Genomic DNA, 25,881 nt, shown 5'->3' with positions numbered 1-25,881 from the left:
TATTGAAAATATGTGCTTGCATTAATTTGATTAAAAAGTTTAATTTGATTAAAAACGTCAAAGCTTTATATATATATATATATATATATATATATATTTTTTTTTTTTTTGGCGGTACGCGGGCCTCTCACTGTTGTGGCCTCTCCCGTTGCGGAGCACAGGCTCCGGACGCGCAAGCTCAGCGGCCATGGCTCACGGGCCCAGCCGCTCCGCAGCACGTGGGATCTTCCCGGACCGGGGCACGAACCCATGTCCCCTGCATCGGCAGGTGGACTCTTAACCACTGTGCCACCAGGGAAGCCCAAAGCTTTATATATTTTGAAAAGCCTTATGTTCTCCTTTACTTTAAGTATATTTTAATAAAAATTCCTTCTTAATGCTTAAATTTAAACATCTCTAATGCAGAAGCATTCAATTATCAACTATTTTGGGCAGGATTCTTTGCTTACAAAGGTGAATAAAAATAATCGTTTTCCTCACAAGGATTTTTCAGTTTAGTCATAGAGGGCAGTTTGTGGATGTCCCTGCTGAGGCATTTTGCCATATGGAATTGTAATTATTTTTTTAAGCTAACAGCTAATGGATCCCTTACTAGGTGCCAGCCACTGAGTGCTTTAAATGTATTATTTTATTTAATCCTTATCATACCCTATGGGAGAATCCCCAGTGTACAGACAAGGGACCTGAGACCCAAGGGGACTGAGTAACTTTGTGTGGGGTCATCTAGGTTAGTATGTGACTCAGCCTGTATATGAACAAAGTCTTTCTGATGCTGGACCCTGAGCTCTTAATCACTAAACCTCTCAGTTTTGATGCGCTGGTCATCTCTTCTAACAAACAGCATCCTGTATTGGTTCAAAATATGGGCTGTGGAGCCAGACTGCCTGGTTTCCATCTTGGCTCTGACACTTAGTAGCTCTGTGACCTTGGGTGAGTTACATAATCTTTTTGTGTCTCAGTTTCCCCATCTGTGAAATGAGGATAATAGTCCTGCTTCATAGGGCATTATGAGATTGAATGACTTCTTATTTGTAAAGACCATGGAACAGCCGGTGGCACATACATAAACAGAAAAATGATTTAAATAGCTGCAGCTGGAAACACTGTGACTGCCATATGTGTGGATTGATGGGCAGGTGACAGATGGACAAATAAGAAAAAGTAGAAGCAGATAGTAGGCAGTGTCTTCTTATAGTATCTTATGAGTGAAAGGAATCTCTTAATGTAATAAAATTCTCCATCAGGTTCATAATATTTTGTTGGTAGATTTCTTGATACTTAATGTTCAGATCAACTTTTCTAACCATTCCTTTTTGTTTTGTTTTTGTCTTGTTACTTCAAATCATTTGAATAATCAGGAAGCATAAAAAACAACTCTCATGTTAAGCTTTCCGTGGAAGGAGAGAGAGCTGGGTTTAGGCTTTCCTTTCAAGGAGAAAGGAAAAAAAAATGTTAGTCACATTACACAGTTGAAATCTCAAAAGGTTCTGGAGGGGCAGATAAGTTTTAGTGCTGGCTAGTAGATGCAGTCACTTAGCCTCTGCCACATAATCTATCCCCAAGGTCTCATGAAGGGAAGTAGAGGGGAGAAGTGGATTATAATGTGACTGAGCAGTTAAAGATGGCTCCCGAACTCCTTGCTCGGTTTGACTGATTTTTTTTTAACCTTTTGAACTGGGCTAAAGCATAATTATTTATAATCTAGGAGACTAGAGCAACTTGGAGACCAATGAATTACTTCTAGATGGCACTCTGCTGTTTTGAGGATGTAGGCTGGTAGGACTTTAGGTCATATATGGATTCTGCTGGAGATGTCCGTGGAATGAGGTGAAGGATCTTGTATTCAATGCCTCCTGATCCATTTTCAGCAGCTGACCTGGTTGGCTGTGATGTGCTGATTACATTTGTGTAATAGGTGTTAGTACACGCCAAGTAGTTTTGGGTAAGTAGTGTCAGATGGAAGGAGATGATCTGCTTGGCCTAGTAGCTGATTGTTCCTGTAATTGGTAATGATGTGAGTGAAATTCCATCTTAAGGATGGCAACAACTGACTTAATTGAGAAGGACGATGTGGAATTTCCCATTGTCTTCCTTTTTTCTCCAAATGACGTATGAGCAATTCTCGTGACTGGAATGATACTGTGACTGAGTAGTTAAAGTTGGCTCCAGAAATCCTAGGTTGGCTTGACTGTTTTTTTTTTTTTAACCTTTTGAACTTTGGTGATACATAATTGTTTAGAATTTGTGTACTTATCCAAGTACATTTATATTTTCAAACTTACTTATTTGGGTCCAGTGTGATAAACTGACCAAAAGGAAAAAAAAAAAAGGAGAAAATAAGAAGAAAGTATATCAACTTTATCTCTGATTTTTGGATCTGGAATGGATTTTGGACAGTGTTATGCTTGCCTAGGGACTTCTTTATTTTTTTATTCATGGCATTGGTTTGTAACAGTTATGATTTACCCTAAATGACTTAAAGGTTTATTAATTTTTTTGGATGTGGGATAAAAGAACATGAGTAATAGACGTGCCAATAACTATTTTAAAATACAAACAGATAACTTTGTTTTGCTATAAAGGTTACGTTGAGGATTCAGAGCTTGCGACTCTCAGGATGGCTGTGTTTCTTAGGAGAATGATTTAGACAAGCTGAAATGAAAAGTTCCTAGGTCACTGACATTTATTCAACTTTGTTTTTAATGCTTGTTTAGTTTCTGATTGTATAGAACATTGGCATTTAGATACATCTTATCAAGATATCTTGATGTGCTAAATTCTTTTGATTTGTGTTTTTGTATAAGAAAAATTGTTAGATTGAAATGTTAAGTTTCAACACGTAGCTTTGCCTTTTGGGTGATAATAGTCCCCAATTTTATTAAAAGCTTGTTTTGTGGTAATCATAGATTTTTTTTTTTTTAGCTGATAGTGTGTGGAAAAAAATACTGAGTGGGTGAAGCAGTTGGACTAATTATTTATGCTGAAATTACTTAGGAAAGGATATGTGACATGTTTATATTACACTCAGCAAATTGTTTATAGCAGAGATCATTTAAATACACATTTCCAATATCTTAGGTTTTAGATTTGCCAACTCGATATATGTTGAGACTTTCCAGAGTCTTATAATTGCACCAGCTAGTGGTTCTCCCTTGAATAAACTGCAGGACTTTGCACCTCGCTGAAGATAGCTCCCCTTTGAAGGTGATACTCATTTATTCTTTCAAAAAAAAAAAAAAAAGTGCCTGCAACGCACTATGCACGATGTTTACCACTGGGGCTGCAGTACTGAGTGAGACAAATGAAACCTCTGCCCGCATAGAACTTGCAGTCTAGTGGGGTGAGACTAACACCAAGCAAGTAAACCGTAAATAGTAAGGTGCACCAGAGAATGATAAATGCTGTGAAAAGTATCAAGTAAGATGGTGGGATGCAGTTTGGCTGGGGTAGAGTGGTGTGGCCAGCCCTAAGTAGAGAGGTGGGGGAATCTTCTAGAGAAGGTAATGTGTGGGTTGATTCTTAAAAGTCTAAGAGGAGCCAGCCCTGCGAGCCTCTGGGGGATGGTGTGCCAGGCACCCGGAACACCGAGGGTGAAACCGCAATGTGGGTACAAGGAGTGTTGGAGAAAGAGAAAGAAAGCTGGATGGCGGGGAGCCCGTCACCTTGTCCTAAACCATTCCCACTATAGGCAGTGCTCAAGACCCTGCAAGAAGTAGTTTGGTCTCTTTACCCAGATGTTGAGAAGTATTATGTAACTTGGGTTTTGCTAAGCCTTGCAAAGCTCAGGTGACAAAAGTTTGATTTCCTACCAAAATGCAGGCGCTCTTGCCCCCAGTACCCCAAATTGTGTGGATTTCCAGCACCCTGTTTCCTATTTTGCTTACTCTTTCTTTGCGAGGAGAGGAGACTGCATTGGATTTGTCCATTCAGGATGCTTGGGGTGTCTGTGAATCGACAGACCAACATATTTGCTTTTGGAACTGGTGGGTTCATGCTTGTTTATTAAACAAATATGACTTTATTCAGAGGGTATATTAGTTTGCTAGAGCTGCTGGAACAAAGCGCCACAAGCCATGTGGCTTAAATCAGTAGAATTCTGTTGTCTCACCTAAATTAAGGTGTTGGCAGCTTTCTGAAAGCTGCGAGGAAGAGATCTGTGGCCATTGTCTCTCTCTGCTGGCTTCTGGTGGTTTGCGGATGGTCTCTGGCATTCCTTGGCTTCTGTTGTATCACCCTGATCTCTGCCTTCACCACATGGCGTTCTCCGTGTGTGTGTGTGTGTGTGTGTGTGTGTATGCCCAAATATCCCCTTTTTATAAGGCACCAGTCACACTGAATTAGGGCCTACCCTGCTCCAGTATGACCTCATCTCTGCAGTAATCCTGTTTGCAAAAAAGGTCACATTCAGAGGTACTGGGGGGTTAGGCTTTCAACATATGAATTTTGGGGGAGGGGGAACACAATTCAGTCCTTAAGAGAAATGTATATAATTTGGCTGAATTCATTGTTTCCCACAAACAGAAAAATGAACAATGCCTGCAGATTTCTTGAAGCTGTTTAACCCATTTTTTTCAGTTCAGGCACCGGGAAGCCATGGCTCCCTGTCAGTTAATAACAGCTTAGTGTTTATTGAGGACTTACTAGGGTCCTCTGTGCTAAGGTCTTGACACGTGTTGCCTTGTTGAATCCGTGTATGCACCCTCTGGAGATGATTCTGTCATCAACTTCACTTACCCTTGAGGGAACTGAGACTTAGTTCTGTAAGGAACCTTGGGCTCTGTCACCACAGCAGCTTTCGTTGCGACACTATTTTTCATACTCATCTCAAACGGCTTAGCCTTGGTGGGGTACTGGGAGCTACCATTACCACTAACAGCACCTCTAGGTAAAAGGAATTTCTTATCTTCCTAATTCTATTCTGTGGCTGTTCAGTGCCTCCCTTGGTCTTTATCCTTGGGAGATCTTATGTCATTGTGCAGCAGTGCTGCGAAGATTAATTAGTTAATATTTGTGAAGCACTTTGAAGATGAAAAGCTCATGAACGCTAAGTAGAATTAAATTTGGTCTCCTGGTGCCAAGGAATAAAGTTTTTTCTTTCCTGCTTGGGGTCAAGAGCTCGCCTTAGGGTGCAGGAGAGCCTGTCCTCACAGGGAGTAGGCTGTATTGATTACCCACCCAAGGGGAAGATCTGAATGGTACTCAATTCTCTTTTAACCTAGATTGGATTCTGCAGGCTATTGAACAGTTGACCCTCTGGGAAATAGAAAGGTGATTGATATCGAAACAGGTTTTAAGTTTTAACTTCTAGGGAATTCTGTTGAGTACAACCCCAGAAATTCAGAGATGAAGTAGTTTGAAGAGTGGTTCTGACTTTTGACTAAGTATATTAACTCTGGAAGTGATACTGACGTTTCAGAACACAAGTCTGCCGTTATTTCTTTGTCCTTTTCATTTGTTACCACTTTGGCCTGAGGTCTGTGCCAGGAAGTTGCGATGTCTCACGCTTAATGATCTGAGTGGCACAGTGTTGGCTCTGCCTTGCCTGTTGCCCTTCCTGGTGGCCAAATCCCTGTGCAGTGAGCTGTAACATATCCTCAAATAAACTTTGTCGAAGTGTGTTTGGAGATGGAGGAGAAGATGAATTCACAGAACAAATAACTATAAAAAATTCATGACTCGTAAGAATTTATTTGGCTTAAGAATTTAAGCTAAATTAGGAGCCAAATTGGAAACTGAATCTTGGACTTTTAAAGACTGTTCTTTCCTTCTCCTGTTGGATAGATCTTCTAAGCACTCCCCTCAACTTATGTGTTTAACAGTTGCTTTTCAAAAGGACAGTTTATTTAATTAACCCTGACTCTATATATCAGCAATTTTTTGTTGCCCAGGAGCTGTTTTCCCAGAATATATTGACATTTATTCTGCTCTTCCCTATGAGCAAGCGTCTGTCTGTCGAATTCAGCTCCTAGAATCTCAGCTCGGAATGAAGAAATAGGTAAGGTGGGGAATCGGTGAGTCAGTTCGGCCAAGAATGAGGCTGGATAAGCTCAGAGTCCAGAGCCAGGTCAGAGTTGGGAGTGGAGAGAAATAGCCAGGAATATTTGGCCCAGGAGACAGACAGATAGACACACACATACTCACTGCAGAAGTAGAGCTGTTTCCCAGGTTCTTGACCTCCTGAACGCAATAAGGATGCCTCCCCCTTTCTTCCCCTGCATTTTTCCACCTGTCTACCCCGTATGACTCTGGACAGTTACCCACCTGCCCTAGCCTTGGCCACTGCTAGATATTCTCCTGGCACCCAGAGCAGTTGAGACGTTTTCCTTCTCTTAATCTCTCAGGAGAGTTGAGTGCATATTAGATTGCTTTCCTTTCATTTCCTCTGCCTTCCTCCATTCCCACTTCAGCTCTCTTTCTCCTCGACGTGTATCTTGAGAGGTAACACAGGGTGGGTTAAGACTGCCTGAGTTTGAATCCCGGCTCTGCCACTTTAGATCTATATGTAGATCTTGGGGAAGTTATTTAGCCTCTCTTTGCCTCAGTTTCCTCATCGGTAAAATGGGATGATAATAATAATACCTATTTGATCACAATATTTTGAGGATTAGATGAGATAATGTGTTAAAGTCTTAGGATGTGGCCCGGAATGTGTTCAGTTAATGTAAATTGAAGAGGAAGTGAATTGTCCTCTTTCTGCCCTTCAGTTCTTACCTAGGTAACATTGGACAATCCCTATCTGTTTTGCTTTAGTTCTTTCTCTTTCTTACTCATTCCTGTAGCACTAGAGATAAGAAGAAAGGACCTAATTGCTGATGGATCAGTTCCTTGTTGAATTCTTGAAATACTCCAGGTTGAAAGTGAAAAGATAAGCACAGTAAGATAATTCTCTTTTATAACTTAGGGTACCAGGAGACGAGATATGCCAACAGAGGATAACAGTATAGTGTAGAAAGTGCTAGACCCCAAGTACAAACCAAGATTAGAGGACAAAGGAAGACATCATTCAACTATATGGAGGAGTCTTGGGAGCAAGGGTTGGTCACGGAGGGCTTCCCCGAGGAGGTGACACTTGAGCTAGTTCTTAAAGGATGAAGGGGCATTTTCCAGTCATACAAGATGGGAAGAAGAATTCCAGGAAGAAATAACCTCATAAGTAAAACAGTGGAGATACCAGAGCATTGGGAGGACTGTGCAAGAGGTTCACTGGGGCTGGAGGGGGTGTTGAGAGGTCATGCTGCACAGAAGGTGAGGCCGGATGAACAGACACCCAAGTCATGGAGAGTCTTACGGGCAGTGAAGCCACTCGGCCTTTACCTTTAGTCAGGGATGTGATTAAAGGGCTTTGGCAGAGGAGTGAGTCTGGTATATTTGCATTTTAGGTGGACAGCCGTGCTAGCATTACACGTAAGATGGGTTGTGTGGGAAGGGGTGATGGAGAAAGCCGAAGACTAGTTATTCTACACTATAGGTGAGAGATGGTGAGGAACCTGGGCTGTGGGGCTGGAGAGGAGAGAAATCTAAGAAGTGCTTTGACAGGACTTAGTATCTGATGGATGTGAGTGCTGTTGGAGAAGGAGCCTCTGGGAACATTTCCCAGGTTTCTGCCCTTAGAGCTTACTGGAATGGTGTGCAGTTAACCGCGATAGGGAGCATGGGAGGAGAAGATGAAGTTGTGTTGGGTTCAGTGTCGGGTATGTTCAGTACCCAGTGGGCAAGGAAAAAGGGTCCAGCGGTGAGATGTGGTTGAATTTAGATACATGTTTAGAAGTCAGTAGCAGATGGTACTTAAAAACTTTGGGAATGGAGCTTCCTTGGTGGCGCAGTGGTTGAGAGTCCGCCTGCCGATGCAGGGAACACGGGTTCCTGCCCTGGTCTGGGAAGATCCCACACGCTGTGGAGCGGCTGCGCCCGTGAGCCATGGCCGCTGAGGCTGCGCGTCCGGAGCCTGTGCTCCGCAACGGGAGAGACCACAACAGTGAGAGGCCCGCGTACCGCAAAAAAAAGAAAAAAAACTTTGGGGATGGATGAGATGGCGTAGAAAAAAGAAGGGCAAAAGACTAAAGCCTGGAAACTCAAGAAACACCAGCATTTGGGGGAAAGTAAAGGGAAGGGAGAAAACCCAGGGGCAGGTGCAGTGGGGGGAAAATGCAGAACATCTGGGAGAGGAGGCTGTCCTGGATGCCAAGCGGGACTAGAGGTTCAGTAATGAAGATTCAACACTATCATCACCCCCAACAAATCAAATATGTTAAGGTAAGAGAGCTTCTCATTGGATCTAGCAGATGTGTGGTCACTGGGAGTCTATGCCAAAGCCATTGCAGGGCATGGGGGTGAGGGAGCCCGAACCCAGGGACCCGAGGAGAGGAGGACGTAAAGAAAAAAAAAAAGTCTGTTTTTACAAAATTGGGCCATGAACTGATGGTACTTACTGTAGAGTTTTATGGTAAAACTTTTGGGTGCTAGTGATGTTTTAGAGAAATACAGAAAGCAAAAAACATAATAAGCTTTGTAGTGAACTGAGACGTAGTGAAAACTAGTCATACTCTATTGCTAAGATCCTTACTGTCCTTCGGGACCTGTGCTCGCTTTTATCTGTTTCGATTTCTCTTCTCTTTCCTTCTACTTCCTCCCATTCCACAGAGCTTTGTTGAATACCTATTATATGCTAGGCCCTAGGGGCTGACAGCCTGGGTAAAGATTATATCCCTTCCCTGGAGGTCATCTCCCCTGCGGGGGAAGATAGTGGTGTGAATTAATGGCAATGTCCCAAGTGTGTCTTGGGCTCAGCAGGTTGGGGATGGCTTCAGTTGAGGTGGATCTTGCAACATGGGTAGATGTTGACCAAAGCACTTCAGCGAAGGGAGTAGAGCCTGCAACATCAAGAAGATGAGAGGCCATAGCTTGAGTGAAGAATGCACGTAGTTGTGTGGCCGGAGTACAGGGTGCTTGGCTCTTGACATCAGGAGTGGTTCCAGATGAGGCTGGAAATGCTGATGGGGGCTGTATGGGGCAAGTTCTTTTATGCTCTCTTCAAGGCATAAGGAGTTTGGAAGAATCCTTAAAAACACGAAAGTTTGTCAGCCAGAGCATGACTTAAAAATCATTACAATTTGGCTTTTTTTTTAAAAAAAGAAAGTTAATTCTGGTGATAGTGTGGAAGACATGTTGTCTTACATCCAGTCTTTCATATAAAATTTGATTTTAAAAATGCTTAGTTTCTAGCATTATAACAGTATATATATTTCTGTATACATGTATATAAAATGTATTTCTAACAGTGTAGCAGTCTGACATTATAGCAATACTTTTATACATTTTTAAATGATATTTTAGGTTCCCATAAGTAAAGTCATTTTTGTGACCACCCTTTTTCTATAGAAAAATGAATATTGAATGTCAAAGGACAGAACTTAGCGTGTGAGAATCATAAGCTAAAAGATCCTAGACTCAGATCTCTGGTGTCTTTTAAAAATGCTTACCTTTCTTTTTGTGTACGATGAGAAATCCCAGAACTCATGATCCCCGAAGTGGAAACCTATGATTCCCTGTGTTTGCCTACGTAGGTAACACAGCTGTTTTATAGATGTCTTTCAAAGGGTGCATGTATGTTTTGGTATTTAAGGAATAGGTCTTTGAGCTTGTCATGGGAGCGCATAGTTTTGGAAACCAGTTTTTAACCTTAAACTTGGCTCACATTGAACTCTAGAATAATGTGTTTTTTAAAGACCAGCTGCTGACTGCGTTCACGCATATTTAATTAAGTTTTTTGGATGGCTATTAAAGATCTTAAGACAATTATACTCAGGTTCAAGGAAAGGACTTCCTGTGGGAATTTAATATTTTTAAACTGTGGGCTGACCAAGGACTGGTATTTACTGATATTCTTGACTCCAGGAGTCCCAAGTATAACAGCTAAGGGTTATGTTGCTGTTCGTTTCCTCTCTTCTCCCAGCTCTGCAATTGAGCTACCCTTCAATTTTGGACCATTGCATATTTTCACACTCTAACTTTGAGGCTTACTATTTCAATGTACGATACAAATACAGTTGCTGAGGGAAAATGACAAAATTTCAAACTTGATCAGAGGCAAATAGGAAGTTGTTAGTTGGGCTTCTTTCAGTCTTCGTAAGCTCCTCAGCCTCATGATATTATCAAAATAAAAGTACGGACTATTGAAATATTAATTGTTTGCAGTTTCTTACAGTCTATGAATATCATTTATGAGAGCCGTACTAGCTTGAGTTCCCCTAAAATCATTCTCTATTGTTTTTGGAACCTACGTATAGTTTGACCTAACAGTACAAATAGACCGTGTAACCACTCACTGAATATAAATGATGTTTTTATGCTGAAAGAATAAGACTGTCTTCTTGAGTTTCCAGACACCGTATAGCAGATCACAAGTAGAAGAGTCTGAATGCCTCATAGTCTTTCATATTATTTTACTTGCTTGTCTGTTTATTTGCTTATTTATTTTACCATAAACCTTAAAATTATATAGTTGGGGGTAGATCAGTCAGATCACGCATCACCTAGATATTTTTGAAGTTCCTTTTTTGTTCTGTCAATTATGTTTTGTCTGTATTTCGCAGTTTTGGGGGGACAAGTTTGTCCTCACTTACCAGTGGTGATAACTGTGAATAGGAAGTAAGTCAATCAAATCCCATCAGTGTTTTTTTTTTGTTGTTTGTTTTTGTTTTTTTTGCGGTACGCGGGCCTCTCACTGTTGTGGCCTCTCCCGTTGCGGAGCACAGGCTCCAGACGCACAGGCTCAGCGGCCATGGCTCACGGGCCCAGCCGCTCCGCGGCATGTGGGATCCTCCCGGACCGGGGCATGAACCCGTGTCCCCTGCATCGGCAGGCGGACTCTCAACCACTGCACCACCAGGGAAGCCCCCCAACAGTGTTCTTAATCGATGATGTATCAGTTATCTTTGCTACATAGTGACTGGCAACATACCAATTACAAAACATTAGGGGTGCACACAGGTAAGTGTTTTTTGCTCATGTGTCTGGGGTCGCTGAGGTTCTGCTGATTGTGGGTGAGCATGCCCACGTGTCTAGGCTTGGCTCGCTGTAGGATGGGGTGAGGTGATGGGGTGACTTGGCTCTGCTACACACATCTCTCCTTCTCCGTCAGTCTTGGCAGTGGCTCTAGAGAGCCAGCCCCAGTGTACAAACCCATGAAGCCTCTGCTTGCATCATGTCTGCTTGACCAAAGCTTGTCACTCTGGGCTGAGGCCAAAGTCAAGAGGCAGAGCAGGCCACCCCACGCATGGAAGACCGGCACTGCAGAGTTACAAGGCAAAGGGCGTGGATGCAGGGAGAAGTGAAGAACTGGGGCCAAATGTTGCAGTCCATCAAGTAAAATAGAGAATTTTGATTGAGACCAATTGGTTTCACTTCTTGCCCATCACATACCTTGTCTCCTTCCTTTAGGATTACATGAGGGATTCTTTGTTGGTAAAGACTCAACACTCAGGTTGCCTTGAAGGTTACTGTAAACAAAACAGGCAGGCTCACAGACACGTAAAAGTATCAATAGGAAACCAAGAATAAGCAGTTCTCACTGGTACTGAGATGGCTGAACAGAGTTTGAGGCTCTTCTGTCTGTGAGAGTCTGAATGGCTTCTCTCATCTCTGCTTCTTTCTTCTTTTTTTTTCCTTTTCTTTCCTTTTTTAATTTTGCCACGCCTTGTGGCTTATGGGATCTTAGTTCCGTGACTAGGGATTGATCCTGGGCCCTTGGCAGTGAGAGTGCGGAGTCCTAACCGCTGGACCGCCAGGGAATTCCCCTCTGCTTCTTTCTATTTCTTCTCTCTTGCTCTTGACCCATCATGGCCTCCTCCGTCCCAATTCTATGTGGCCTTTCAGCTCAAGCACCCACCACATCTCAACTGTCTGGATCTGTTTGTCTCAAATTCCTGTCCCAGCCTCGTGCTCAATGATTGGTCATGTTTGGGTCTACTCTTTGTGTCTCCCAGGGCTGAGTTCTCAGATTTCCTCTCTTTATTTACTCCCTCACTTACTGAGCTGGTCTAGTCCCATGACTTTAAATGTTACCACGGCGCTGATGACTCAGACATTACTGTCGCCAGCCTAGACTTCCCCCTTGAACTCCAGACTCACATATGCTAGATCTTATTGCACATTTCCCCTTGGATGTATCTCACAGGCATCTCACACTTAGACCACTTGATTTCCCCCTCATAAACCTGCACTTCTCAGTTTTTTCCTCAGTTTCCCATTTGTTTAAGACTCTTGTTGGAGTCTTTTTTTTACATTTGGTTATATACTTATTTTAAAATGATATGCATATGCTACAGTTCTAATATATATAGTATGTACATTATCAAAGGAAGCAAATTTGAAAACTTAATATGATACAGATGAAATCTGTAGATATTAAAAGTCTTCTTCTTTAGGATGCTTCGTATTTTCATTTATGAATATCTTAAACACAGTAGATGCTTAAATGGTGCCTTAAACATGAGTTTCATTTTTTATCGTGGTAAAAAATGCTTAATGTAAAGTTTACCCTCTTAACCATTTTTATGGGTAACAATTCAGAACTGTTAAGTATATTCGCATTATCGTGAAAGAGACCTCCAGAACTTTTTCATTTAGCAAATCTGAAACTCTGTATCCATTAGACAAAAACTCGCCTTTTCCTCCTTCCCCCAGCCTCTGGTAACCACCATTCTGCTTTGTTTCTATGAATTTGATTACTTTATTTAACTCATAAAAGAGGAATCATACAGTATTGGTCTTTTTGTGACTGGCTTCTTAGCATAATGTTCTCAAAGTTCGTTCATGTTGTAGCATGTGGCAGGAATTCCTTCCTTTTTAAGGTTGAATCATATGCCCTTGTGTGTACAGACCACATTTTGTTCATCTGTCCTTGGGTATATAGTTGCCTTCACCTCTTGCATGTTGTGAATAGTGCTGCTGTGAACATGGGTGTGCAAATATCTCTTTCAGTTCTTTTGGGTGTATATACCCAGAAGTGGGATTGTTGGATCATATGGTAGTTCTATTTTTAATTTTTTGAAGCACCCCCATACTGTTTACCACAGCAGTTGCACCATTTTACAATTTCACCCACAGTACACAGGGTTCCAGTTTCTCCACATCCAACATCTGGAGTCTTGTAACTCCTCTTTTTTTAATTTAGATTAGATAGCTAATGAAATCCATCTGCAAATCCTCCTGACTTGTGCTCAAAATATATGCCCCATCTGACTGCTTCTCAGCTGTCCATCACTGTCACTTTTTCCCTAATCACCACTGGCTCTTGTCTGGACCACTCCCATAGTCTTCTCCCTGTTTCCACATTTACCTCCTACAGTCTGTTCTCCACAGAGCAGCTAGTGATAATTTTAAAACATAAGCCAGGTTTTATCACCTTCCTTCTCGAAACATTTTCATGGCTTCCATCACACTGAGGATAAAATCCAAAGTCTCTTCCTTGGTGTATAATGTCCTAAAAATGTTCATCCCTTTACTTATGTGGCTTCAGACACGCTGACCTCCTACTGTGCCTTAAACACACTAAAGATTGTTCCTGCCTCAGAGCTTTTGCATTTGTTGTACCCTCAACCCGGGTGGCTTTATTCATGGACAGTTTCTTGATTGACTTCCTCCTTAATTCAGGTGTCTGCTCAGTTGTGACCTATTCGGAGAGGCCTCTCAAACTACCTGATCAAAAGGGGAGCTCATTGTCAACATTTGTTGAGCACTTACCACTCTCTGACGTCGTACTGTACTTACTTGTGGCATTATTATTGGCTTTCTCCTCCAAGAGAATTTCAGCACTATGAATTCTCTCAGCATCTGCAAGAGTGTCTTGCACGTAAAAGATGGTCAATCAATAATTGTTGAATGAATAAAAGAATACTTTGTACTCATATATTTAAACAACTTTGGTCATGGTGACAGAGATACCTAGTGTACACATGGTGTCCTAGGTGGGGGACTTCTAAGGAGAATGACTTTAGTTTTTCTCCCTCCTTCAGCTGATTTCACCAGCTCTTATTCACTTGTGGGCTGTTGCTCAAGGGATCTGAGTGGGAAAGTATAGATAGATGCCTCACCCAGCCTCTTATGGAAGAACAATTCAAGAATTGATGGGCATTGTTTGCCTCTGTCCTCTTGGCCCCAAATTACCCTTCCTAAATGAGTTTTGCTTGCTCTTTATTACCTGCAATCACATTTCCTGTTGTAATGTGAGGGCAATGCCTCATTTGCACAGTGAATGCTGAAAATGGGCTTTAAAGCATAAAGCAAAGCCAGAAATTCCTCCTGCAGGGGACATGGTAGTTTGACAAGTCTTTGAATTACATAATGGAATCTCCTCTTACTGTCATTATAAAAGATACCGAAGTATCCAAAACAATGGGCTTTTCTTCCCAGTTTGTTTGGGATATTCCTGGCACTCCTGCCATCCTATACTTTAGGGGCTCGGGGATTAGAATTATGTGTAGTACCTTTGTTTTCCCCCAGCTGGGTTTGTGATGAAGCTATTCCGATGGGAACGCTCAGTTAATTCTAAAGGATCTGCATGTGCTTGTTGAGCAGAGTGCTTCTACCTTAAATGGTCTTCCATGCTGTGGAAGAGAGCTTCTGGTGCATCATCACAGTGACAGTGTCATAGGGCTGGAACATCATCTTTGTCTGTTCACGCCTCCTCGCGGCTTTGAGAAGTCTCTTTCAGTCTTACTAGTCTGTTAGAGACAGTGATAGTCAAAATGGTCCATAGACTCCTGGGGTCTTTGGATAGGTAACCAGGGGTTTGTAAATTGCAAGAAGTTGAAAGATGATTGCAAACATAGTTTCTAGTTTCTCAATTTGGGTGCTACTTACACAGCATGTTCACTTTCTGAAAATTCAGCTTCTCTGCTTACGATGTGTGTACTTTTCTGTATGTTATACTTCAGTAAAAAGGCTTTCTGAAGAAAACAAACCAACCATAATTCCTGTCTGCAAAAAGATCTCCTCCTGGTGGAGGTGGTCAAATAAAAGATCACATACTCAGATTACTACTAGGATTAAAGAAAGCCCTATTAGAGGAGCACAAATAAAAGGGATCAAACTCATCTTTTAATGGGGTGGAGGAAAATCTGAGAGAAGATTTAAAGGGAATTTATCACCTTTTCCTAGCTTCCTCCATGCACGATAGGATTTATACAGAGAAAACCAGAATAAGTAGGTTAGATTCTAATTCTGTGATAGCATGCTTAGAAGATAAAATATTGGTTAAAAAAGCAAAAAACATGTTCAGAATATCATTGCCCTCAGGGAACTTGTTGATAATCGTCTCCCCAGACCTACCTCACTGTTGGCATGGGTGACTAGATGGATGAATGAATGAGTGTTGAAACACATGATTATGGGTGGTCCATTGATGTGTTTCGTTACTGTGAGATATTTATTACTGTTAATGACCAGCAGTGACGCTATATTGGAGGAAAGTGGTGTTGGTGTTACAGTGTCAGGTGTTACATGGTGTTACATGTGTCAGTTGGTGTTACATGTTACATGGCTAAAAACATGACATAATTATTTTTTAAAATGTTGCTCACTGTGAAAGAATCTGATGAGACAAAATGGTTTTATTGTTTCTCTTCATCATAATGATTGAACAGAATCATAATAAGCAATAATTAGCAAGCCTTGCAAGGTGCTATAAAGCTAATTTCTCTAGTGTAAGCGCATTGAGCTCATAGCAGGAACTGATGGGCAGGGATTGGAACTGTCGGGCAGTGGAAGTCCTTAGTGTAGATAGCACCCAAACTGGTCTTTGAACAGTGGGTTCCACACATGCGGGTGCAGAAGAAATACCTTGTTAACAAGTTTAAAGTGTAGATTCCTAGGTCCTGCCCCCATGTTCCGTGCGTCTGGGGGAAGGAAGCCTACTGTTGTGAAAGTGTGGGTGGTTCACAGAGGATGCTGTGAGAAGTGATGATGGGAAGTGAAGGTAGGGGGTGAGAGGAGGATGGGTGAAAGGCAAGTGCTTGGAAGTGAAAAACGATAGCATTCAGTGAGGAGGCAGGCTGATTCCCAAGATAGAAACAGAGACTGTGTCTGAGAAGGAACAAGCGTGGCGGGCAGTCTCTAGCTTTGGAGGGAGTGACGCCAGAACAGATAATAGCGGTTGAACCTCTTAGCCATAGGGTGCTATGATCTATACTTGCTGATTTTATTTGAAGGTGGCTTAAGAATGAGGTTAATATTTAAGTGAAAATGTCAACTCTAGAGGAATTTGTGCCTTAAGACGTCAGAGCTGAAACCAATCTCAGAGTAGCTTTTTGTTCTAACCTGTCATTGAAGGGCTGAAAAGACTGGGAGCCCCAGAGCCAGGGAAGTAAGTTGTGAGGGGTCAGCAGAGCTTTGGCTGAAATTCAGGAATCTCCTGATGAGTAACCATTCCACTTATTTGTTCACTTATCAGACACTTAATGAGCCCCTACCATTTGCTCAGTTCTGGGCTGGGCCCTGAGATTCTGCCGTAAAAGAAAAAAATGATACAGCCTTTGCCCTCGTGGAGTTTATAGTCTAAGGAAGGAGAGTCAGTTGTAGAACAAGTACAGGAATTTCTCCTACTGTGAGTTCTTTCTCCCAGGATGCCAGTTAAATACAGTAAGGTTGTTTTATTAGGAAACAAGCTTTGCACTTTGCAGCCCCCTGCTGATTACAATACTATTGAAATGAGGACCTGGGTACATGATTAGCTGTGCCGCTCTCTACATAGCTGCACTGTTTGAGTGGCAGGTTGCTCCTTGGCCCTGAGTTATTTTATTTAATGCAAGCTTTTATGATTTATTTGGATAGTGTACAGCTGTGCTACTTGACATTTACTGTGCAAGGCTATCCCCTAGGTGTCTTGTTAAAAATGCAGATTCTGTGGGTTTAAAGTGAGGGCTGAGGTCCTGCGTTTTCAGCAAACTCCCAAGGGTGCTTATGCTGGCAGCAGGTGGACCACGCTGAATAGCAAGAATCTAGAAACCTGGAGATACTAGAGGATCTTCTGAGTCACTGAAGATCTCTCCTGTGATAAGCCATTGGGTTTTCATTAGTTTGGATCAACTGATTTTTTTTTTTCAGCTTGTAATAATAACAAGGTCCACTGTAACTACAAAAATACCTTTGCTGTTGAAATTCATCCAGAAGAACAACTTCATGATTGCAAGTCCTTTCTAACCCATTTTCATTGAAAACATTATAACATCATTTTGGATAAACCAGGTTTCTTGAATTCACCAACTATCACATTATAGCAGAACAGACTGTAATTACAAGTGTGACAAATATTATAAAGGAACTGGGAAGGATGCTAGGATATCTATATTGGGGTGTTCTAGCTGCAGTACGTTTGGATAGAAGTCACACTGTTTTTTTTTCTGCTCACTCACCCCAATCTTACATTAGTACATAAGATAGTATATCTCGGAACAGAAAATCTTGAAGGGGGGTAGCATTATTACCTCAAGCTCTTCCAATAGCTAAAGCCAGTGAAACTGCACATTCTACACACATCTCAAAATATCAGCCCTTTCACTTCCGGCTCATCATTTGTTTATAGCAAGCGGAAGGAGAAAAATTATTACTTTCAGATTGCTATAATGCTTTACACTATTGGGCTTTTTAAAGGTTGTAAGTGAATAAATTGAGCTTTTGTGTAGGCATGTTTCTTTTTTTAAATTGTTTGATATGAGGTTAAAAACTTAATTACGTAAGATTCTATAGAAAATAGATTCTCTCTGCCACTTTTTTTTTTTTTTTTTTAAAAGAGCGATTTTCCCATCTTTTGAGTGACAATATCGGAAAATACAGAAAATCACGGGAGGGAGAATTTCAGTTCGACCTCCTTGATTAATTTCCTTCCATTGTGTATTGGCCTCCTTGTTCAAATTAGAAATTTCCATGGCTGACAACAAAAGCATTAATCCAGTTGTTATTCTAGGTTCCTTTGCCACTTAAAATTGTGGAGTTTGTGTTATCTTTAGAATGAGAAAGGACCTTGGTACTTAACCTGGCCCAGTGGTTCTGCATTCTGCGGTGGGCTCAGCTGTGGAGTTACCATCGTTCGAATCCCCCTTCTTTAAGGATGTCTGTGCTTAGTAATCTTCCAGTCAACATTTGTGCATGAGATTTGGCCGTTGATGGCTATCCTGATGGCCATAATGAAATGTGTAGTTTCCAAGGAACAACGGAAGAATTATAAAATGACTACACATCAAGAAGTTTTTCTTATTGTAGTCTTTTCTTTTTTTTTTTTTTGGGTGCCTTTTACATTTTGTCTGTGTGAGCACAGAGTCCTTGTTACTGGTTTGTGTAGAGATAGACCAAATGAGGTAGATAACAGTGAACTTGACAGTGTCGTCAAGAGGGTAGGACTCAAGGGGTCAAGGCATCTTTTGTCTTGTAATTTTAAGGCTTCTACAGTTCTGACTAGAACAAAAATTTGACCCACGTGTTGCTGCCAGTTTTGACTATCAAAGTATTTCATTTGGTTCTACCCAACCAATTTTATGTTATTGCATGGCTGTTATGACCTGAGCATTTTGATACGAGGAAGGTCCATTTGTGCAGTGACTTCATGTGACTTGGGGTCAGATTGCCTGGGTTTGATTTCTAGCCCACAGCTCATCAGCTATGTGATATTGGGAAGATTACTTATCCTCTCACAGCCTTCTAAAGGATGTGTCCCTCTGATGATGAAATGAGATGGTATTGCAAAGTACTTAAATAGCAAATAGAACATTGTAAACACTTAATAATAGTAGTACAATTGAACATTTGTTGAGCTCTACATTCTTTTTCATATAATAATGATCATGATACCTCACTAATAATCAATATATACTTTAAATCCTTGTTTTATATATTATATATAATAAATGTTATATATTCTATATTTTATATATTCTATAGCTTAAATGTTTAGAATAATAGATCAGCATCTATTAGAGCATGTTGATCCTGTAACTTGACCAGAGCTGTCTCCATGGAAAAGTGTTTTCTCCTTTGGGGATGAATGGTTGTGGACTAAGGTTGGTGCTTGGCTTGGAGGTGCTTAGAGAGAGGAAATATTGGTCAGTCACTGAGTACGTCCTTCTTTGGTGGTTTCCCTTTAATAGAAAGTCTATTACTGATCTGGGTTCCTTTCTGTAGGAAAGTTCATTTTAGACCGTGGCACTGAGCTTGAGTTTGTGTTTTAATGATAGAGAATTGAAAAGTGTTATTCTCAGAAGGCATGGTAGGTTCTTTTTGGTGCTGTATAAGATGAGGTTGGACACAGACTTTAAGTGGAATTATTTGCCCTCATTGCTTTGTCTTTAAAGCACATCCCACCATCTGCAGTTTATAAGCATATATTATCTGGATTGGATAATTAGATATAACTGCATTGTGAATGTTAAATCAAGCCTTTTTTCCCTTTATGATATGTTGGAAGACCCCCGATGGAGAATCTTAACAGTAATAACATTAAGTGAGGAGGAAGGATAAGGGTTCAAGTTAGTTAAATAAGGAATTGGTTGGTTGATGGTTCAGAGAAGTGGTTTTCAAATTTACTCATCCAGCTACTTCTTAGGACCCATGTCACCCTTTCGAAGGGGAGTCAGAACAAGAGAACCCCACAAATTCCCCACATTGTAAAAATTACCAAGCCAGTTATTCAAAGCAGCATAGTTATGTAATTTGCTGATGATCCTAGCGAGAACTAGTATTACAGGGAGGTTATAGGTGAGCAGAGCGGAGAGCTTGCTGCTCTGGGGTTCTACAAGCTCACTGATTTTGCAAGTGAAGGATGTGGTTTTCGCCTTGCTATCCCACAGGCTTGTTAGTAGTACCCCAGAACTGTCCTTATCCCCAGCCCCTTGCAGGGACAGAGTTTCCCCGGCTCAACGGATCAGAACAGATCCTCTCAGTGGACAAGCCACAGGGACTGAACTAAGCATGCCCAGCTTCTCCCAGTCCTTCAATCCCTGAGTGGGGCTTCCTCCTGCCAGGAAGAGGGATTGAGGGGGACTGGAGAGAGGCTACCAGTGTCACCCTTGGGAAGATGCCCCTACCCTCAGGCAAGAAGAATGAAGATTCCCGCCTTGTCCAGCAAATATTTATTGGTTCTCTAAATACCAAGCAGTACGTTCCGTGCCAGAGCAGTTAATGAAACTCTGTACCGCTGGACTCCGTAACCCTTAGGACTTAACTGTATTGACCCTGGGGATATAAACCAATCCCCACACCCCCCAGGCACCAAACTGAAATATTTCAGAAGTTTCAAATACTCCCTGTTTCAGGTACTGGTAAAAATTCAAAGTAATTCCCCTAAGAAACACTTAGAAGCCACCCAGATCTGCTCTGATAGCCCAGCCATCTTGCAGAGTGTTTTTGCTGAGGCAGCATGAGTAGGGCGCAGGAGAAATGTCAAGTGTCCGTCCCTTCTGAGCTACCGAGAGGCCATGAGGTTCCTGCCTAAGGGGGCTGTCTGTATGGATGAGACACATGGCCGGTGACGCTGTGGTCTTACGCCGTGAGGTTAGCTCTGTTTTGGGGGCTTCAAAACTCCCAGGAAAGATTTCTTTGTTGTTCCCAGACCAGTGTTGTATACATTGGTCATTTTTACATAATTTTAGGTTGCTTGCCGTATTCTATATAAACCTCGGTTTAGGAAAATTTAGCTTGGTAGTGGCAGTCTATATTGGGAACCATCCCTTCTCAGTATTAAATGAGTCTGGGACAACGGGCAACGCCCACCCCATTACAAGTTTTTTATGAAGCAAACATCTATTTTTGCTTTGTGCAGACTCTACTATATGAAGGGCTGAAAATAACCAAATGCTCAGACACCATTTGTAATCCAAAAAATGACCGTAGGGGGAACCGTGTTTTTCGCTGCCCTGGTTATGACTAACTAGTATAGGTCATAAATTGTGCCCTCTAGAACCAGTTTTGCTAGGTCATTCCAAGGTTTTTTCTGGTATTGGAGGAACCTGCAGTTTTTCCTGTGGACCTGAAATGTCATCTTGTCTGCACAAACTGTGAAGGAAACTGAAAATAATTTAGAGAGGAAGGCTTTTTCTTTTTTTTTTTTTGCGGTATGCGGGCCTCTCACTGTTGTGGCCTCTCCCATTGCGGAACACAGGCTCCGGACGTGCAGGCTCAGCAGCCATGGGGGCCCAGCCGCTCCGCGGCATGTGGGATCTTCCTGGACTGGGGCACGAACCCGTGTCCCCTGCATCGGCAGGCGGACTCTCAACCACTGCGCCACCAGGGAAGCCCCTTTTCTTTTTTTAAAAAATTTTTATTGGAGTATAGTAGATTCACGACGTTGTGTTAGTCTCAATAGAGTGACAGATGTAGATGACGCTGTTTCTTAAGCTATGCCACGCATGAGGCTTGCAGACTCTGGAGCGCCCATCCTGGCCTGAGTTGTACTCCCAAGGAGTGTGTTTGCCAGTGTTCTCAAACCAGCATCAGAAATCAAGCTCTGCGTTCAAAAGATAGACGCTTCTGATTTTTATCAGATAGGCAAGTTCCCTATCCCCCGAGCAAATAACACAAGCTTTCTGATCCAGAAACGTCGGCACGTGCCAGAGGAACAGCTGGTTATTTTAATGCCTCAAGCCTGTTCCTGCTGCGTCTATAGGACAATGCTCCCCCCACCCAACCCCCCAGCCCCACAGTCTGACTATGTCCAAGGGGAGCCCAGTTGACCCACTTCTCCTGTGTGCTGTGGAGAATGGATAGTCACCAACTCCGTGTCCCACCCGCCAGCAGAGGTGCATTTACAGACAGACGTAGACTTGAGCGTTTCTCTGTAGCATTGTGATCTATGTTATCATCTCCAAACTTCAAGAAAGAAAAAAAAAAAGATCCAGGATGGTAAGTGACTGTCCAGGTTGCATTAGCAGGACGTGGACACAGAGGAATCACGTTCTGCGTTTCAAGCTACTGGCAGTTGACTGGACATTGCATTTTCTCTGAGCCTCTTAACCTTTTCAGTGCATCCCTTCATGGCTGTGAAAGTTTCTTACCATCTGTTCGATTTTCCTGTGAGATGATTAACTTTCAGAAACCTAAATGACTCAAGGAAAGTGAAAGCAATACTAGACTTTCTGGAAAAATTTATGGAATGTGTCATTCTTCTCCCAGTGATGTGTGTGCTTTAGCGAAAATGCCTCCTTTGCTGTAAGAAGTCTGTACTCTTTAGGCTGGTGGTTTGTCTCAAAAGCTGCAGAAGACAGTGTCAAAGTCTAAATCACAACCCTAGAGAGATTTTTTTTACCCCCAGCCTTTATTTTAGCAACCTTTGTCTCCAATTTCATCTCTGGCATGTAAAAGACTCATGGCATAAGGGGGGAAAGAAAAGTTGATTTATAAAAATCAACCCATTTCTCCTATCAAGGAGATGGGCTAAAACAGGAAATTGGATGTGGAACTTCTTTGGAAGAGAAGAAAATAGAGTTAAATAATTTTTTTTTCAATATTTAAATGCAGGTTGTCTCATAAATATTTCCTTTGAAAAAAATTCATTGGATAACCTTATCTATTGATATAATAACGTCTAACTATATGTTATATCTGAACTGTTTGCTCTGAAGCTATTCATGTATGACATTGAGAAAGAGTTAGGATTTGAATCATAGCAAAGCCTTGTTCCAGTCTGAGTTACGTGTTTCACAAGAGAACGTTTGGGCAGCCCAGTGGGTTTGAAACTTCCTGAAAGTTGCACGGGCTGGGATCTGTGCATTCCGGGCCTCTCTTTGGCAAAATATTCTTTCCTTTGTGGTTTCTTCACATTTTCTCTTTGCATTTGCAATCCATGCCGGTAGAATCGGGATACTCAAATTTCTATGATCCAGCTGGCTAGTTTTAGGAAAGATACAGCTTGAGCCTGTTCTTCCTTGGCTTTTCGCTTTCACTTGCCTTATTTGGTAAAGCTGTGGGCTTCGTTGTTCCTGGAAAGGGCTGTTTCACCAGTTTCAAGGACTATTTCCCACTCGCATCTAGTTCGGAGCTGGGAACCAGAGCTCGCTGGTCGCTCTGTGGTGTCTGTTCCGAGCTGGGGCAATTGCAGGGTTGGAGTAGCCTTAAGAATCCTCAATGTATACAGGGCTGAAGGTGATGTATCCCTCCCTAGTGAGAGGTTGGCACGTAATATATATAGTGCAGTGTAAACTTCCTTTTGAAACTGGGACTCATGAAAGATGCCGGCTTTTTTGCTTTGTCCAGGGCCTGGAATGGGCATGCCCTTCTCCCTTTTCCCTGTATCTTGTTATCTAGATTACCTTTCCCCCAATTATTATTTCCGGTTCTGCTTTCTCCCTACTACTTTGGGGGCTTTTTCCTATCCCTTTTAAGGAACCGATAATCTTGCTCATATGAGAGCTCCACATCCCAGGTTTTAATAGAGCTCACGGTTTAATATTCGGTAAGTACCTCTTTTGATGTTATTTATAGGAAAACGTATTCTTATCATGTTTGTGGTATATGAAGTCATGTTCTTAGCACACCCACACCACCTTTCTGACTACACACCCTTCTCTTGTTTCTAAGGAGCATTGCTTTTAAAAATAATTAGCATAACTTTTAGAGAGATGAGAAGGTGGGCCTTATTTCTTGGGGCTTAAATTTGTTTTCTGCTTTAGCATAAAAAGGAAGTTTGTAGACCCCTAATCCTCAAAAAGATAGTTATATTCTTTCTGATAAAAGATGAGGATGGAGAGGGGGGAGGAGAGGAAGTGAGGTTGATGTAACCTGATCCTTCACTCTTTGCCAAAAGAACAGTCAACTGTTGTTGTTGTTTTATAAAGTACAAGGAAGTTGATTTCATTAAGAGTTTGGAGGGAGGGGGCAAAGGAAACTTTTTTTCTTTTTAACCTCCCAGAACACAGAGGCTGCCCCTCAGTAGGAGAAGCAGCGAAACTCCTGAACTGAGCTCACTTTCATTTTCAAGGGCCTCTTGTGGAGCATTTTTTCATCTTTGCTGCAGAAAGAAAGGCTCCCTCTTCTTCCTTACCCTGCAGTTCATTTTGGGGATGTGTGTGAAGTTAAGGGATGCTTAACATCACCAGGCATCCCCAAAACGCTAATGGACAGGCACAGATGGGCCATCTAGACATTTATTGGGACGGAAAAGCCAGAAGGAGGAAAACAGAAGGGCAGCCTCTGAAAGTTAAGCACCAGGGTTAAACCTGACCTGACCTCTGACAATGTATTACTCTGCTACCCAAACCTGTTAGAGGCACACGAGTGTCCCCCACTCTCCTCGGGTATGAATTCTGGGCTGTTCTCTGACCAGCCACTTGTTTTGAATACTCAGTTCAGCCCTATCAGGTCTTGAGTGTTTCTGTTTCCCTTTTAGAAAATAACAAACAAGTTTGAGAAGGTTGGAAGCAATGCGCTGGGTGTGTAAATGAACAAGTTTGCCTCATGCTGGGTTAAGCGTGTAAACCCAGCCAATCATGTGCCTGTACAGGACACACAGGAATATTTTGATCTCACTACCGCTACTCCTTCTACAGTAGAGATTAATGTCTCTTGGCTGGATTAGTTCTTTGATCCTCCTTACTCATTATTATCTGTCCTGGGGCACATAACTCTTTGTCACACTAACAATAATGATTACTACTGACAGGAAGGCTTAACGGTAGCTAGCGGTCTCTACCGAAAGCTTTACCCCCATTTCCCCATTTCTTCCTCACAGCCACACTGAGAGGCTGGTGCCGATTAACTCTTTGTTTGACTCTTGAGGGAACTGAGGCTTACAGAATGAACACGCCCAAAGCAGTGCAGTTAACTGGAAAGCACGGTCTTGCCAACTGCTTCGCTCTGTTGCCTCCTAGCCCTGTTTACGTCATTGTCCCGCTGCCCAGAGCCTCGAGTGCTTCTTTAAGTAGTTTCTGGAGATCGTGGTGCAAGGACTGACTAGACTAAATGCACAGCAGTAAGTTGTCGAGATGACTGTGTCTTTAACACACTCAGCCCTCTGCCCTGCTTTGCTGTCATGTTCTCTCTTAAACTTCATCTCTCTTCTTACCCTGTTCCATTCGCCTCTGACTTTGGTTCATTTGGTACTCAGGTAGGTCTCAGACCTGTGGGTCCTCTAAAGGCGTTGGTTCCCAACCTTGACTGTGCCTTGGAATCACCTAGGAGAATGAAAATATGAGATTGGAGGGCTCCATCCCTGCTGTTGGGATAGGTCTTGGCAATACATGTGTATATATATATATATATATATATTTTTTTTTTAACATTTACCTGGAGATGATGATGATCAGCTAACTTGGCTTTCAGGCAGTTTCTCAAACTTTACTGCTGAAGTACATGGTGATCTTGTTAAAATGCAGATTCGGAATCCGTCTGGCCTCTGATTGCTGTCTCTCTACCCACGATCCTGCATTTCTAACAAGAGCACAGGTGATGCCGAAGCTAATGGTTCACAGTTTTTATTTTAAGTAAATGGTGCTGAGATGGTGCATCTTGACTCTGCTTCCTTTCCTTTTCAAATCAATTAAGTGACTTGTATCTCCTAGTGGCTGGAATTGGTGGCTTCCAACAACCTACTGGATGTAATTGCTTCTGGGATAAAGTGAGAAAAAGGAGCAACATGGAAGGGTGTTGAAAGAGAAACTGGGGAATTCCCTGGTGGTCCAGTAGTTAGGACTCCGCTCTTTCACTGCTGGGACCTGCGTTCAATCCCTGGTTGGAGAACTAAGATCCTGCAAGCCGTGCGGCACAGCCAGGAAAAAAAAAAGAAAGAAAGAAAGAAAGAGAAGCGGCCTCCGTTTGGAAAGGACTTGTTAAAAAGGCAGGTATTCTTAATTAGTAGCTTAGGATCTAATCTTTGTCACTGAGGGCTGCAAATGAAGCTGC

The 25,881-nt window shown here is 42.1% G+C and overlaps 1 protein-coding gene across 11 annotated transcripts in view; it reads left to right on the top strand.

Moving 5' to 3' along the window:
- ITPR1 (inositol 1,4,5-trisphosphate receptor type 1) overlaps positions 1-25,881 on the top strand; it is a 320,128-nt gene that overhangs the window by 61,911 nt on the left and 232,336 nt on the right. The window contains exon 1 of one of the 11 annotated variants that reach the window (XM_033437208.2): positions 23,420-23,437. The exons of the other annotated variants lie outside the window; for them this stretch is intronic. The gene's annotated coding sequence lies outside the window, so the exon portion shown is untranslated. Of the gene's footprint in view, positions 1-23,419; positions 23,438-25,881 lie in introns of those variants that run through there. 11 annotated transcript variants of the gene reach the window in all.

The sequence above is a fragment of the Orcinus orca genome, chromosome 10, assembly GCF_937001465.1.
Source record: "Orcinus orca chromosome 10, mOrcOrc1.1, whole genome shotgun sequence".
NCBI classification, from domain to species: Eukaryota; Metazoa; Chordata; class Mammalia; order Artiodactyla; family Delphinidae; genus Orcinus; species Orcinus orca.
Note: the sequence above shows the minus strand (reverse complement) of the source record. Positions and strands in the feature narration are given on the sequence as shown.